The following is a 15,284-nucleotide window of genomic DNA, read 5'->3' as shown; positions in this document are numbered from 1 at the left end:
GGAATAAGTCCCTCCCAGAAATTCCAATTATGAATTCATATATCCAACAACTTATCCTCTTGGTTCACTGTCTTTTCTTCAGCTCCTAGCAGAATGCTTGGCAAAGTGAGCATGCCATAAGTAATTGTTAAATGATTAAATAAATATATGAATTCATCTCTCAGTAGTTATGAGCTTAGTTTTTTTCCACATTTATTTTGCTTCATACTTTTTCACTTAATAATTAATCTTTTAACACCTTGTGACATATCACATTACTCACCTTGTCCTGAATTATTTAACTTTTTATCTATTTATGTCTTACTTTCTAAGATAGATCATTAGTTCTCAGAAGCAGGTCTTATATTCCTTCATAAGACCCTCAGAAGTCAAACACTTAACATAAGTTAATGACCACATTCATAGAGATCACAAATAGTTGATGCAAACGTTGTCTGCCTCCCTCTTGTGAGTATTTCCCCACAGAGAATATTATATGATTCTTCCTTTCCAGATCAGCACATCTAAAGTTCTCCAGTTGAATTGACCTCAGTTCTGTTTCTCAATGTATAAGATCATCGCCACCATATTGGGCTTTAAAAATCAACCCCAGTAGGGACCAGTACATGACATAATGGTTATGTCACTAGACTCCAACTTGGTAGACCACGATTTGGGTCCTGGATATGGTGGCTTCAAATTCATGCCAGGCACATGTGTACACATGCCCAAAATCCCAGGGAGAGAATGGAGGAGAAAAGATTGCGGTGTGGGCCATCTCCCTGGGAGTGATTTCTCACTTTCTGTCTCTCTGTCTCTCTAGTGAGTGCACATGCCCTAAAACAAAATTTTCTCTTTAAAAAGAAAAGTAAATAAATAAATATAAACTCAAGTGTAGAGAGATTAGTAGATCGCCGAAAGTAAGAGATGGTGCAAAGGAACCCAGGGATAGTCTTAAATCAATTTCCTCATTTTGAGTATGAGTAACCACTGCCATCCACCAAATGAAAATGTTTGCTCATAGTTACTGAGCTACTATGAGAACCCAGTGATCCTGACCCCAGGAACTTTGCTTCTTCTGAGCTTGAAAAACTCCTGGATAAATATATTATATCAATAATTACTTTACTTTTCACTTGGATTTAAATTTTTTAGATGTTTCTTTTTGAATGCCTCCATCAGCAAACACAAAAGAAGAGGGATTGCTTTGTGTATGAAATACTTGGAGGATTATGCTTCCCTTTTCCCACAAATCAAAGAGATGAAAGATTAGATGTCAGGACTTGCACCCCACAAGCCCTTTCTGAAGTGACTGAAAAGATCTGATTGTACTCTCTGAAAGTTAATAACTATGTTTTGAAAAATAAATAAATAAATAAATAAAGTGATGAATATTTCCTATGGAGTTCAAAGATACCAGCTAATTTTACTTGTTACTGCAGAACTCTTGGTATTAGACTAAAGAAGTGGCACAGACAGGAATACCATTTACCAGCTGGATCCTTGAGGCTGATGGAGAATGTATACACCCCATATCCAGTTCTTGCAATTCATCAATTACTGCTTTATATTACAATTAGTGATGTAGTTTTTCAGCTCCCCAAGGGCAGCAGCTGTGCCTTATTCTTACTTTCTATCCATGCAAGTCACTACAGTCCTCTCTTCTACTGAAAGCCTTCCTATGATGCAAAAGTAAACTTAAAATAAATTCAAGCTCCTTGCTGTGGCCTACAAAATGGCAAACTAGTCTGGCCCTTGTAATGTTTTTGGCTTACTTTATTCTCTTCTCCTTTTATTCACTTCTTTCTAGCCACTGTGGTCTTCTTCTGGGTCCTCAAACATGCCAAGCTTACTCAATGGCCTTATATTCTATTCCCTCTGCTGAAATGTTTTTCTCTAAAAATTTTATATACTTATCCTTTCTCATCACTAGAAGTTTAATGTGCTATCCATTGCAATATGGAGCCCTTTATTTTCCCATCATTCTCTCATTCCAAGTATCTTCTCTGAGAGGTCTTCAAGGCATGCTTGATCACATCTACCCTATTTTATTTCTCCTACAGCACATTTCAGTAACCGAAATTATCTCGCATATTTCTTTTTATTTGATTATTGTATGTCTTATGCCTTTGGAAGGTAAACTCTATGAGAACACAGATCTTATTTTTCTAAAGATTTATTTATTTTTAATTATGTTTATTATCATTATTCTTCTATTTTGACCAGAGAGAGACAGACAGAGGGAAAGGGAGAGTGAGAAAGCAAGCCTCCAGGTCCAGGACTTGAACTGTGGTCAGCCACATGGGAGTCCAGCAACTTAACGACCTCCCCACCTGCTGGCCCCCACACAGATCTTATCTTAGTCACTGCTATATTCCCAATTTCTAGAATAGCTGGCATGTAGTGGGTGCTCAATAGATAGTTATTTATCATATCCCCTACAGTGTCTCATGACATAGTGTCAGAGGCAGAGATGCCAAAATCATGAGAAATAGAAAAGATGGCCATTTAGTTTACAGTTAAGACTTTGTAAATATGATGGCCACTAATGTAGGGCTGATTGAAAATTAGGTTCTCTAGATAAGTTATCTATATCCTTAAGTATCATTACTATTTTAAAGTTGATAATAGAAAATTTTCATGCAGAACTTGAAATAGTTCCATTAGTAAGGATTTTTTTCCCTTTATATTTGGATGTATCAGCAATGTATAGTTTAAAAAAATGGACTAATTAGAACTAGCACATAGATTTATCACACATAAGCCAATTTGAATTGATAGGTGGTAACCGGTCAGAGGACCTACATAGACATATGTCGAGGATAAATCCAAATATGCAATGTCAACTCTTGCTCTGTTTGGTAAGTGACTGTGTGTTGATGATTTCTAATTCCTTCCCACTTCAATGACTAATTTTTGTTACAAAATAGCAACGTGCAGGGACCAGAAGTTAGCATAATGGCTATGTCGCCCAACTCCCACGTAGTCAACCGCAGTTTGAGTCCCAGACCCAGTGGCTTAAACTCGTGCCAGGCACATGTGCATGCGTGCCCAAGATCCCTAGAGGAGAATGGAGGAGAAAGGATTGCAGCATGGCCATCCCCCCTGGGGGGTGATTTCTCTCACTTTCTATCTCTCTGTCTCTTTCTGGTGAGCACACGCACCCTATAGCAAAAACCTCTCCAAAAAACAAACAAAAAAAACATAGCAATGTACTATAGATGAACGCTCTGAAAATATGGTTATCTGTATTGCATCTAGGCTAATTAAACCAAACAGAATTTTGACTTTCTCCTTGATGCAATAGTTAAGAAACCAGAATAACTCCACCATTTTAACATTTGACTTTGAGCAGGTCATAATGTCTCCTCGCTTCAGTTCTCCCAACTCTAGAGTTGCTCAAATAATTTAAAACTTCACAAGATCATTAAAGAATCAAAGCATATCTAATGAAATTCTACATAATGCTACACAAATGTTTGGTTCTTTGTAGGAAATCTTGGAGTTTCTAGAACATGTTCACTTTCTATGTGGCCTGAATTTTCTTAGCCTTACCCTGTAGCAACTTTGGGATGCTGTTGTGTGCTGTGCCCCCTTACCTTTCCTGGCAATCATTGCTGTCATTATAAAGTGGGTTTAGGCTTAGATGGCAGAGCAGAGGCTCTTAGATGCTGCCAATACCACCAGATGAGAATCTCAGGCATTACTTTGCAAATGTCTTAACCTCATCTAGGAATTTGTTTTGGAATATGTCTTAGACTACAAATTGTTAGCTGGGAAGTGGGTAGATTTATTAGCTTAATTAATGCTGGGAAAGTAAACAATAGTTTCTCAGGGATTAAAGTATTAGGCTGAAGACTCTGGGTTTTGTTTTTAGGAGGAAGGCGGATGTGCATTTTTCTGTTCCCAAGTTTGTGTGCTTTTCATTTTTTGAACCAGTGTTCAGACTCGTTTCCAGTTTTTCATAAAACATTCAAAAGGCAAATGAGAAAGAAGGCACCAGGGAAAACGAAACAGAACAAAATAGTAAGAAATTCTTTAAGTCCAAGAGCCACGAGAGAGAGGGAACCAGGAGAAGACTGTGCTGACTGACAAGTGGTGGAAAATCACTGAACCATAATAGACCTTGCTTGTATTGACATGCGCTAACCGAAGTGAACAGCTGCGGCAAAGTTACCGAGCATCTTATTTTGGAGTTTGGCAGTGGACCGAACTCTATTTACAAAGCAGACAGCTATGACAGGATTTTACAGGTTTAACATAGAGCAAAAATGTAGTCGGCTCAGCCTAGTGACTGAACTATTGCAATGGGCCGTTACTTTTGTTCGACGCTGCTTTTATTGAAGGGACACCCCGCTGGCTCTCCTTTCATATCATAGCATTTGAATGAGCCTTTGTTTGATTCCCTACAGTATAGTCAGGATTGTCATTTAGCAGCATGTTTGTGCAGGTGATATGTTACCTCTTATGCTTTACCCATCCCTTAAAACACACACACACACACACACACACACACACACAGAAAACAATACATAGTAGTGCTATATCTAAAAGCTAATATTAGCTGAACACTTTTTCTGTGTCAATCACTGTACTAAATCCTATTGCACACTTACCCCATTTAATCCTCACAGTAACCCTATGCGGTAGGTACTATAATTATCTCCATTTTGCAGGTGGGGAACTTGAGTCTAAGAGACATGAAGTCATCTTCCCTGAGGCAGATTTAGTAAGTGACAGAGCCAGACTGACAACACAAGTGTGTTCAACACTTAAGCCTGAACTCTTCGCCATGCCATCTATTGTTGCCATTATCAGCACACACCCATGGTGTGTGGGATCCATGGATTCAGTCCTGCTCTGGATCTTAGCCTTTTGCATCTGTGCTTCATTGGTATCACTGTGACTTTGTTTTCATGTGGAGACAGTGGTTTAGTACAGTCATGGGTCATTTATTGATGGGGATACATTCTAAAAAATGTGTTCTTGGGCAATTTTGTCATTGTGCCAATATTGCAGAGTGTACTATAAACCTAGACAGTATAGTCTCCTACACATCTAGGCTATCTGGTATGGTCTATTATAATCTTAAGGGACCACTATTGGATATGTGTTACTATCATTAATGGCAACATTGTCATATGATGTATGACTACATTATATTGTTGGGGCCTAAGCGTTTTTGCCAGCTGGTCATTTGGAGGCTTTAAGTGATTCTTGCACTAGGTTGTAGTGGGTGAGAAAAATTGGTGGAAGTAGAAAGAAGAGACAGCTAATTTCTTCTTTTTGATCTTACGAGGGTAACTGGGCTTAGGTGCCCTAAATGGCAGAGTGAACTCAGTGATTGTTCTATGGTCGTTCTGCAGGCAGAGCCTGTATATTCGGCTAAGAGAATGCCATCATTTGTATTGGCATCACTGATTTCTCTAATTCTGAGGTCTTTACATTCAAATATAGATGGAAAGAAAATTACTTTTGTTTTCATCCTTACCTTACTGAAAATAGGTATTCCATTTAGTTATAGATGTACACAATAAGTCAGTAGTATAAGCAGTGCCTATGATTTTGTCACTCAGAGAATTCATATATTCTACAAACCACATTTTAGATGTTGTACATAGCTTGGAATATTGTTTATGCTGAACACTACTTCAAAATTAGGCTAGCTATAAGACCTGCCACTAGATTTTGTGTGCATAGATTTTATTTCATGTGTGTGGTCACAACTGAGGATATTTTTATAGGCTGGTCCCATAGCACAGTGTTTAAGCACTATGCATTGGCAGTTGGATCCCACATGGCCCATCAGAGTTTTAATCCCAGCCCTAGGGCTTGAAGAGCACACAGGGCATATGTGTTCACATGCATATGTGCCCGAAATCTCCATGACAAGGAGAAATGGAGAAATAAGAATGTGGGGTGACCGTGCTCCCCTGGGGACATGATCTCTCTCTCTCTGGTATGTGCTGTTTGGCAACTGAAAAAAATATATATTGGAACCTGTATCATATTCCTATAAAATTTCTAATCAGCTAAAATTTTATAATTGCATTGAAATATAATCTACTTTCTTTGAGTCCTTTATAACTTTAGTTTAAAAATTTTTTTTTTTTCTGAGATGAGCTCTAGAAGAGATTGTTTTTCTGAGAAGATGATCCAAAGGGATGCATCATTATCACACATACACACACAGTTAAAAAAATTCTGTTCTTGGGGCCAGCACGTGGCATGGTGGTTAAGGGCACTTGGCTCCCACATGGCCGACCGTGGTTTGAGTCCTGGACATGGTGGCTTTCTTTCTCTCTTTCTCTCAGGTCAAGTTAAAATAAATGAATGAATAATAAAATTAAATAAATAATTCTTTAACAATTCTGTTCTTCACTCATTTAGAAATATTATAAATATATTACTTTCGATCTATACTCCATTGGGCTGGTGTGAGTATTGCTTTCTGTTGTTATCTGCCATTTTGAGGAAGAGGGAAATTTGAAGGCAGGGAAGCTAGATTGCTGCAGTACAGGAGTAAGTCTCCTGAGGAAGTTTGGAAAGGGAATCCAGAGGGTAAAGCAGAGACTAGCCAGAAGATGATGGAAACAGATATTATCATAGATAAACCTGTTTTCAAAGATTAGGTTAAAGAAAGAGGAGAAATTAACTCTGGTTACATCAAAATGCCCTAAGTAGCTTTTCTTAGAGTGACCAAAGTGATTTATCCCCTAATACTATAGCATCAGAAGATTTAAAGAGTAATCCCTTATAGCTCTACAATGAAAACACATTTCATCTCCCTACCTTCCATACGCTTAGCTATATACACAAAGGTCTTGGTGAACTCTTCATGCGCATACATGTGTATATCCAAACATGGAGTCCAGTTTATGTGTAGGTTGTCCAGCCAGGGACAGTGACATGAGAAAATGAGGGAATGCCTACACAGAGGTAACTAAGCACAAATAGGATCTCAGAGCCAAAGTAACCATAAAAATTTGAGCTTTCTGAGAATTTAAGGAAACAGAAGGACACTGAGCTGTGATGAAATGGAAGGAGGGTTGGGGCAACATTTCCAATTCTTCAAAAGTTCTTTAACATCCTCCAAAGATATGTGGATTCCATGTGGACGCTAGGCTGAGTCTGATCTGTTTGACAGTCCTTTGGGGCATTTTTGTTATTCTCATTTTTTCTCCCCCAGAATGTGATAAATATTTTAAAACATGCTAAAGGGCATGTAAGTAGAAGAGAAAAAAGCTTGGTTTGAACACGGTTTTGTCTGTTGCCGATCTTACATTGTTAACTCCTACACTCTGCTGCTTTCTTTCTGGTTGTGGCCTCTGAAGTCCTAGGCTTCAATTTTCTTTCTTATAGGGTATGATCCCATATGGGAAGCCAAAAGCATACACAATTAGAGTTAACTAACTGATACCTGAAAATAGGAAACTGTCTATCTGAAATCAAGCAGGGATCTCCTAAAAATGAATGGGCCCTCTGTTTCCCCTCTGCTGAGGAAAAAAATGAAAATTTCCCAGACCAAAAATTAAAAGGGCTGAACTAAAAGCAAAATGTCTTTCTAAGGGACTTGGAATACATGTTAATACAATAGTTCAAAGTAAGAGGTAAGCCTTTGGAGTTCAAATTTTCAGAGGTAATTAAGTAGTATTGGCCATGAATGAGGACCATAAGTCTTCTAAACTACTTTCTTAAAGGAAAGATGAGGTTTTAGCTTCAATACTTAACATGTTGGGCAGGACAAGACCCAACTGACTGTGAGCACATAGACCCCCTCCCCCAGGCTGACTGAGGTTTCCTAAAGATTGTACACTTCCAGAATAGTAATTTGACTATATAAGGCTTTGCCAATCAAGGAGGCCCATGGGATGATCATGCTCTCTTAAATCATGGTATTTATCATGTGCCTAGGATGCTCTACCCTTAATTTTTCTTTTAAAAATAAATGGGGGCAGGAACCAGCAGGTGGTATAATGATTATGTTGCTATACTCCAACACAGTGGACCATGGTTCGAGTCTGGACCCCACTGAGGCTTAAAACTCATATTGGGTGCATGTGTATGAATGCCCAAAATCCTGAGAGGAGCATGGAGGAGAAGGGATTGCAGCATGGACATCTCCCTGGGGGGTGATTTCTTGTTTTCTGTCTCCCTGTCTCTCTGGTGAGCACACATGCTATTGGGCATGTTTGCTCCTCAGGAAGACCAGGCCTTTTTAGCATGAGCTGCCTTCTCTTCTTGCTTTGTTCATTGCAGTAAGCTATACTTGCCTTCATTACACCATGTGCTGATAGTTCGGTTTGTATAATAGCTTTTGGGTAAGTGAACTTGATTTGAGTTTGGTAATATATCTAGATGATGTGTTTGACATCTAAAAAAATTTTTGAGAGTTTTTTTTTTTTTTTTTTTTTTGCTATAGGGCACGTGCACTCGCCAGACGGACAGAGAGAGACAGAGACAGAAAGCAAGAAATCACCCCCGAGGGGGATGGCCATGCCACAATCCCTTCTCCTCCATTCTCCTCTTGGGATCTTGGACACTCACGCACACACACCCAGTGTGAGTTTTAAGCCACCGGGTCCGGGACGCGAACCGCAGTCGACTACATGGGAGTCCAGCAATAAAGCCATTATGCTAACTGCTAGTCCCAGACTTCTTTAGATTTTAAAAGAATTATCTTCAAAGAAACCCACCTTGGCACAAAAAGGGATTGATATCAAGGTTTCTTGAGGAGTTTCACCTTCTCTTAGGGCCAACTTTATGAACAAGTGACCTGTGAGGTTACACAGGAGCCCACACTCAGAAGAACCCACACTTGGTTTAACACTGTGCTGTTATTATCTTGATATTCCTAATAATTTGATCATTGAGCTTGTGTTTTGTAAGGGAAGACCAATGAGACAATGAAGCAGTCTTGTGAGTAGAGGAGGTGAATGGGATATACATGTCCTCTATTCATTATGCCCTGGGCTGTTCCATTCCTCTTCCCAAATGAATAGACTCTAATGAACCTGCAGTTAACTGTTCTTCTACTCACCCACCTGTTGATAAAAATGGTTTTCTCCAAAAACTCTCTTTTTCCAGTGTGTTATTTGTTGTGGTTAATGAAATATTCAATATAATACAAGGCCATTCAGTCCATGTTTAGGGCTTCTTTAAGACATAGATAATATGGCATAGAGATATTTGATAAAATTTATAGGAAGATATTGTATAGGGCTGAGCTCCCACTTCCCAATAGATCACACTGAACTAGAATTGCTTATGCAAGTGCCACATAATCCAACTGAAACTGTAATAAAGTAGGTAAAACCACAAACAGATAAAATTTTTCCTGAAAAAGGGGGATTCACAGCAAATAATTAGGGAGGGCCCAGGATTCTGAACAAGGATGGTAAGAAAGGCCTTTTTATTTTAACCCTTACAAGGAAAAGTAAGCTGAAGTGACCTGAAGTTAACCAACTTGCTTTTTCCTTTTTTCTTTCTTTTTTGAGAGAGATTTTTGCTATAGAGCATGTGTGCTCACTGGAAAGACAGAGACAGAGAGCCAGAAAGTGAGAAATCACTCCCCAGGGGTATGGCCACACAGCATCCCTTCACCTCCATTCTCCTCTTGTGACTTTGGGCTTGCCCACTCATGGGCCCAGCATGAGTTTTAGGCCACTGGGCCTGGGACTTGAACCATAGTTGACTACATGGGAGTTTAGTGATGTAACTATCATACCATTTGATGGTCCTGTATTTTTTTTTTTAAAGAGGGTTTTACTATGTTGGATCCTTCTGCCACAGCCTTGAAAGTATAGGGATTACAGGTCCATACCAGTGCACCTGGATTTTTAGGGTGGACCAAGAACTGGTCCCAGGCCTTTCATGTGGCCTCAGTCTGAGTAGCAGCATCTACTAGTGCACACTTCTACAGTTGGACTTCAACCTGCTTTTTAAAATAATTGTTTTCTTACAAAAACCAACTCTGTCATGCCCAGCCAAATACTTTTTCTAAATCTTCAGATGAGATATTCCATTTCATGAATTTCTAAGAAAAGCCAATTAGACTTGTAAACCAAATTATTTTAATTTTGTCTTTTGATAGAGACAATGTCCTCATTTTAACATTTGATACAATCCAATCTAACAAATGTTAATAAGGGCGTTTAATTACAGCTTTTGAAAAATAAATAAGAAATAGATTTCCCAATTATCAGGCCAGTATGTGCTCCTCCATAGTTGCTGATCTTTGGTACCTCAAGGCTGGGAACTACCCTGGACAGAGGAATCTCTGGTTACGAATGATTTCTAGACTTACCATGTATGATTCCTCTGTGGTGCTTATACCAACACTTGTACTTCATCTTCAAGGGACAGTATTAAGGGGGTAGAATATACTAGAAGTTAAGGGCATGATTTTCATTTTCTAGCATCTGCAATTAAGAATGCTAATCACTGAGACGGGGATAAAGCTGAGTCAAAAACTGAACACATGTAGCTGTTTAGGCCACAGGGAATCAATCTGCCCATTAGAATGCTAATAGATGCAGAATATCTTCATCCTTAATTAATTGGTTAACTAAATAGAGAGGCTGAGGTGAAATACAAGCATGATTATTTAACATGGAAAATCAAGAAGGCTGGTAGAATAGCAATTACATAATTAACGAACAATAAAGAACATTTTCGTTTCAATTAATCCTTATTGGCAGCTCAGTAATATCCACCAGAATCTGTTTGCAAACTGGGCCTTTCAAGCTTAAATGATTTTAACATTTGGTCTCTAATATAAATCTACTTATTAAAAATGTTCAAGATCAACATGATACATTTAACTACAAGAGCAAGGCCAATTAAGGAACTAATTCGGTCAAGTAAAGATGTATTATTCTCTTTGCCCAGATATGAAGGATTCTATTGCTTGAATTCAGAGTGTTGCTTTGTAAAAACAGTTATTCTGCTCATAAGTTATAATGAAAAATATGGATACAGTTGAGGAGAAATTCTGGTAAAAGCAGGTAAGATACATTACTTGGGATTCTTCAGAAAAATAGAACCAATAGGTTCAATAAGCTGTGCAAGCATCTGTCTATGTATCTACGACAAGATTTATTTTAAGGAGCTGGAAGACATGATTGTGGGGGCTGGCAGGTCTGAATTCTGAAGCTCCCAGGAGAGAGATCCAAGGAAGAGTGATACCAGAGCTGGAGACTGAAGGTAATCTCAAGTCAGAAGTTCTTTTCTCCCCAGTATCTTAGTTTTTTCTCTTCAGGCTTTTAGACTGAATGAGGCCCAACTCCATGGTGGAGGTTAATTCACCTTACTAGAAGTTTACTGACTTAAATATTAATCTAATCTTTTAATAAATAAATAAATAAATAAATAAAGCCTTTGCAGCAATATCTAGACTAGAATTTGATCAAAAATGATATAGGTACCATGACCTAAACAAGTTGACAATAAAATTAAACTGTCACGGAGACCTAAATGTGTAGGAACTAAATTAAAAGCCTCCTACCTATTTGATGTAATTGGTCTGGGGTGCTGGGTGGGCTTCAGAATTTTAAAATCACCATCTCCAACTACCTTCCACAACCACATTCTTCAACTTCCCTCCCACTCTAACCTGCCCATGATTGTCATATAAAATAAAGTTCGAAAATCAGAGACCAAGAATCTAGAAAAAAATCCAAAAATTAGTTCTAGATTTAAAATAGGAAGAAAGAAAGACAATTATGGTCAAGAAAAAATTGGGGGACAAAAACAAAACCCTAAGACTAAAAACAAACAAGCAAATAAAAAATGTGTCCTTCCTAAGCCAAGTATGACATTTACCTTCACATTTGGTACTTTCTCATAATGCTCCCAGTTCCAGCTAAATTTTAAGTTCTATCATGACTAAATATTCTCAAAATTAAATGTCACTGTCCATCACATACAATTAATTATTACCTTTTAGTGAACTTAAACTTTCAAAATGTCATTTGTTTTGATTCCATACTATAACAATTGAGAAGAAAACCTTATGACAGGTGCCCTCCAGGAACTTTGAGGGATATCGTATAAGGGATTCTAAAGAACAGTGCTTCAACCAGTATTTTTGAGAGTAGAATCTGTGGAAAATCAGCCTTTGAAGCGGGGGGAGGGAGGTGACGAGGGGGGGTTTTGGCCAAATATATGTGGGAACATGGCACAGTACAGCTCCTCATCCTTGGAGATTTATAAATTACTTTTGTAGAATAAAGTCTTCAATAAACCCTGTTGTATGGAAACCAATTTAATTGTGCTGAAACTAGCAATTCTCAAAGCCACCGTGCACCATTTTTCTCCATGCAATGTCTATTAAAATTTCAAGAAGCACAATTTGGAAATGGATTTAAACAAATAAAAACTGAAAACAAAAGTCTATACAATCCAGAAAAATAACCACATGATTTGTACTGCATTTAGTGAACTGAAAACCACAGTCATGGTTAGATGCCTCCTTAATGCAGGCTGGGCACATTCCCAATTTGCTGGGTCATTGAGCTAAATTCCTAGGGCTGAGGCTACTGCTGTTGTCTCTCCTCATGCTTGAAATTACACGAAATTGTCACATGACCCCACAAACCAGTAGACAAATTGTTGGCTCACTTTGTTAAAACAAAAATGGTTTCTTTACTAATACCGTCACTAGAAAAAACTGTTGAGGTGATATATTTCCATGGGGGAGAAATAGCACTTTAATCCATATCTAAAACAGTTAACTGACTTAAATACGTTAAAACAGTGAGGCTTCTTAGTGGTCATCTAGATCATTCTTTTGGACTACCCACATTAGAAACTGAGGTAGAAAAGCCAGTTTTTAGCTTATTTTCCATAAACAATGTGAGTTTTGAACTGATAATTCAAGAATTTAGGGGCAGGGTAGCGCATGACCATTTGCTAGCACTTGTGGCAGTCTTTATGTAAACTATAAAATGGTACTCCCTTTGGATACACAAAAAAGCACCTCTTCCTCTAGGTTCTCTATAGCCTCACATTAGAGTCAGGGTTTAAGGCTGTATTTCCAGCCTCACTGGCCCTGCTATATGGATGACTTTGTGCAGAACAGAATAAGCACCACTATAATGTAGGAGTTAGGATAAGGATGGGTCTGAGCAGGGACAAAATATATTCCAGACAGAGAGGAAAAGTAAGGGAACGAGTATCAACTAGAACACTCGAACTCATTTCAGACATCAAGGGCCCTTGTGGAGTGTAGTATACAATGGTTGGTATTGAGGTAAACAGTAGTCATGGAACATATAGTTAGGGTAAAGGCCCAAGATGGAGTCATAATAGACAAGTCTTCACTAGAAACTGCTTGCACAAAGGGAACTACTTTCAGCAATACTTACCTAGTCATAATCTGCAGCATGACCTAATGCAATTATAGCCACTAAGACCTTTTCCATATCACCATTACATTCCAGAATCAAGATTGTGGTCCTTATGGCCCATGGACGCCAAACAAAGACTTGAGCAATACTTGGGGGACTAAAGAATGTTGACTGATTTCATAGAAACTTTAGCTTACTTCCTTGTTAGAGAGACTGCCCATTACTTGGACTACTAGATAAAAACTCCTGATGAGAGACCCAAGTTGGCAACCCTCTTTCAGGACTCCTCTCATTTGGGAGCTTTTCCCTTTCATTAAAACTCTGCTTTACTACCACCTCATTTTGTCCACACTTCTCATTCTTCCTAATCACGAGACACAAATCTGGTTATTTTGCTAATCCTGCATTGGTGTTGGGGGCTCTAGGCACCCCAATATCCTGCATCATTAGCAGGTGTGAAAGGTCTATGATATATATAAGTTTTGTTTGAGCTTAGGTCAAATTTCTAGAAAATTCTGGATGTAAGTTTTTCTGAAAAGTGAGAAAATATTTCAATTATTTTATTTCAGTAGCAGGATGACTTGGACTAAAAATCATTGTTCCACTAGAAAATGACTTTTTAGAACATCCATTTATTCATTCATTTACCCATTATTAAATAAATTAGACAACTTCAATGCATATGACACTGTTCTAGTCCTAGGAGATACTGTGGAAAACAAATATATTTTTTTCTGGTCCAGCCTCAGTGACACAGACAGAACCATCCTGAACTGCAGTCCTGTAAACCACATGGCTGACTGCAGGTTCAGTTCCCGGGTCAATCTGGAACATACTTGGCAGGGGTATCTGACATTCTGATGAGTTGGAGGACTGGGGTAAGGGACTCATGAAGTTATAAGGCCATGTTGAAGGTGCCTCTCTTATCTTTCTTTCTCTCTAATGCAAGCACGTGGATTTTCTATAATAAATAAAATAAACTTTAGAGAAATACATTATTTTTGCCCTTTCTAAGCTTGTATTTCAGCAGAGAAGAAAAGCATATAAAAATATGATAACTAGTGAGAATATTGGCAGGCAGAACATATGGCAATGAGCAGGGAGATATATACCTCAGGATATAATCCTAATTTGACTTCCTGCAAGGATAAGGGGAAATATCCTGGAAGGGGGAGCCTTAAGAACCAATAATAGGTAGAATATTGGGTTGTCAGGAAAGTCATGATGCATTTTTACATAGAAAAATATGTCATGGCATTTCTGATGACTTTTTAGAACATCCATTTATTCATTCATTTACCCATTATTAAATAAATTAGACAACTTCAATGCATATGACACTGTTCTAGTCCTAGGAGATACTGTGGAAAACAAATATATTTTTTTCTGGTCCAGCCTCAGTGACACAGACAGAACCATCCTGAACTGCAGTCCTGTAAACCACATGGCTGACTGCAGGTTCAGTTCCCGGGTCAATCTGGAACATACTTGGCAGGGGTATCTGACATTCTGATGAGTTGGAGGACTGGGGTAAGGGACTCATGAAGTTATAAGGCCATGTTGAAGGTGCCTCTCTTATCTTTCTTTCTCTCTAATGCAAGCACGTGGATTTTCTATAATAAATAAAATAAACTTTAGAGAAATACATTATTTTTGCCCTTTCTAAGCTTGTATTTCAGCAGAGAAGAAAAGCATATAAAAATATGATAACTAGTGAGAATATTGGCAGGCAGAACATATGGCAATGAGCAGGGAGATATATACCTCAGGATATAATCCTAATTTGACTTCCTGCAAGGATAAGGGGAAATATCCTGGAAGGGGGAGCCTTAAGAACCAATAATAGGTAGAATATTGGGTTGTCAGGAAAGTCATGATGCATTTTTACATAGAAAAATATGTCATGGCATTTCTGATGACCTAATAATAGATGCAGGGAAATTTTAGAAAGAGCTT

This window comes from Tupaia chinensis, unplaced genomic scaffold (assembly GCF_000334495.1).
Source record: "Tupaia chinensis unplaced genomic scaffold, TupChi_1.0 Scaffold000132_1, whole genome shotgun sequence".
NCBI classification, from domain to species: domain Eukaryota; kingdom Metazoa; phylum Chordata; class Mammalia; order Scandentia; family Tupaiidae; genus Tupaia; species Tupaia belangeri.
The sequence above is the reverse complement of the archived record's forward strand: the minus strand, read 5'-3'. Positions refer to the sequence as shown.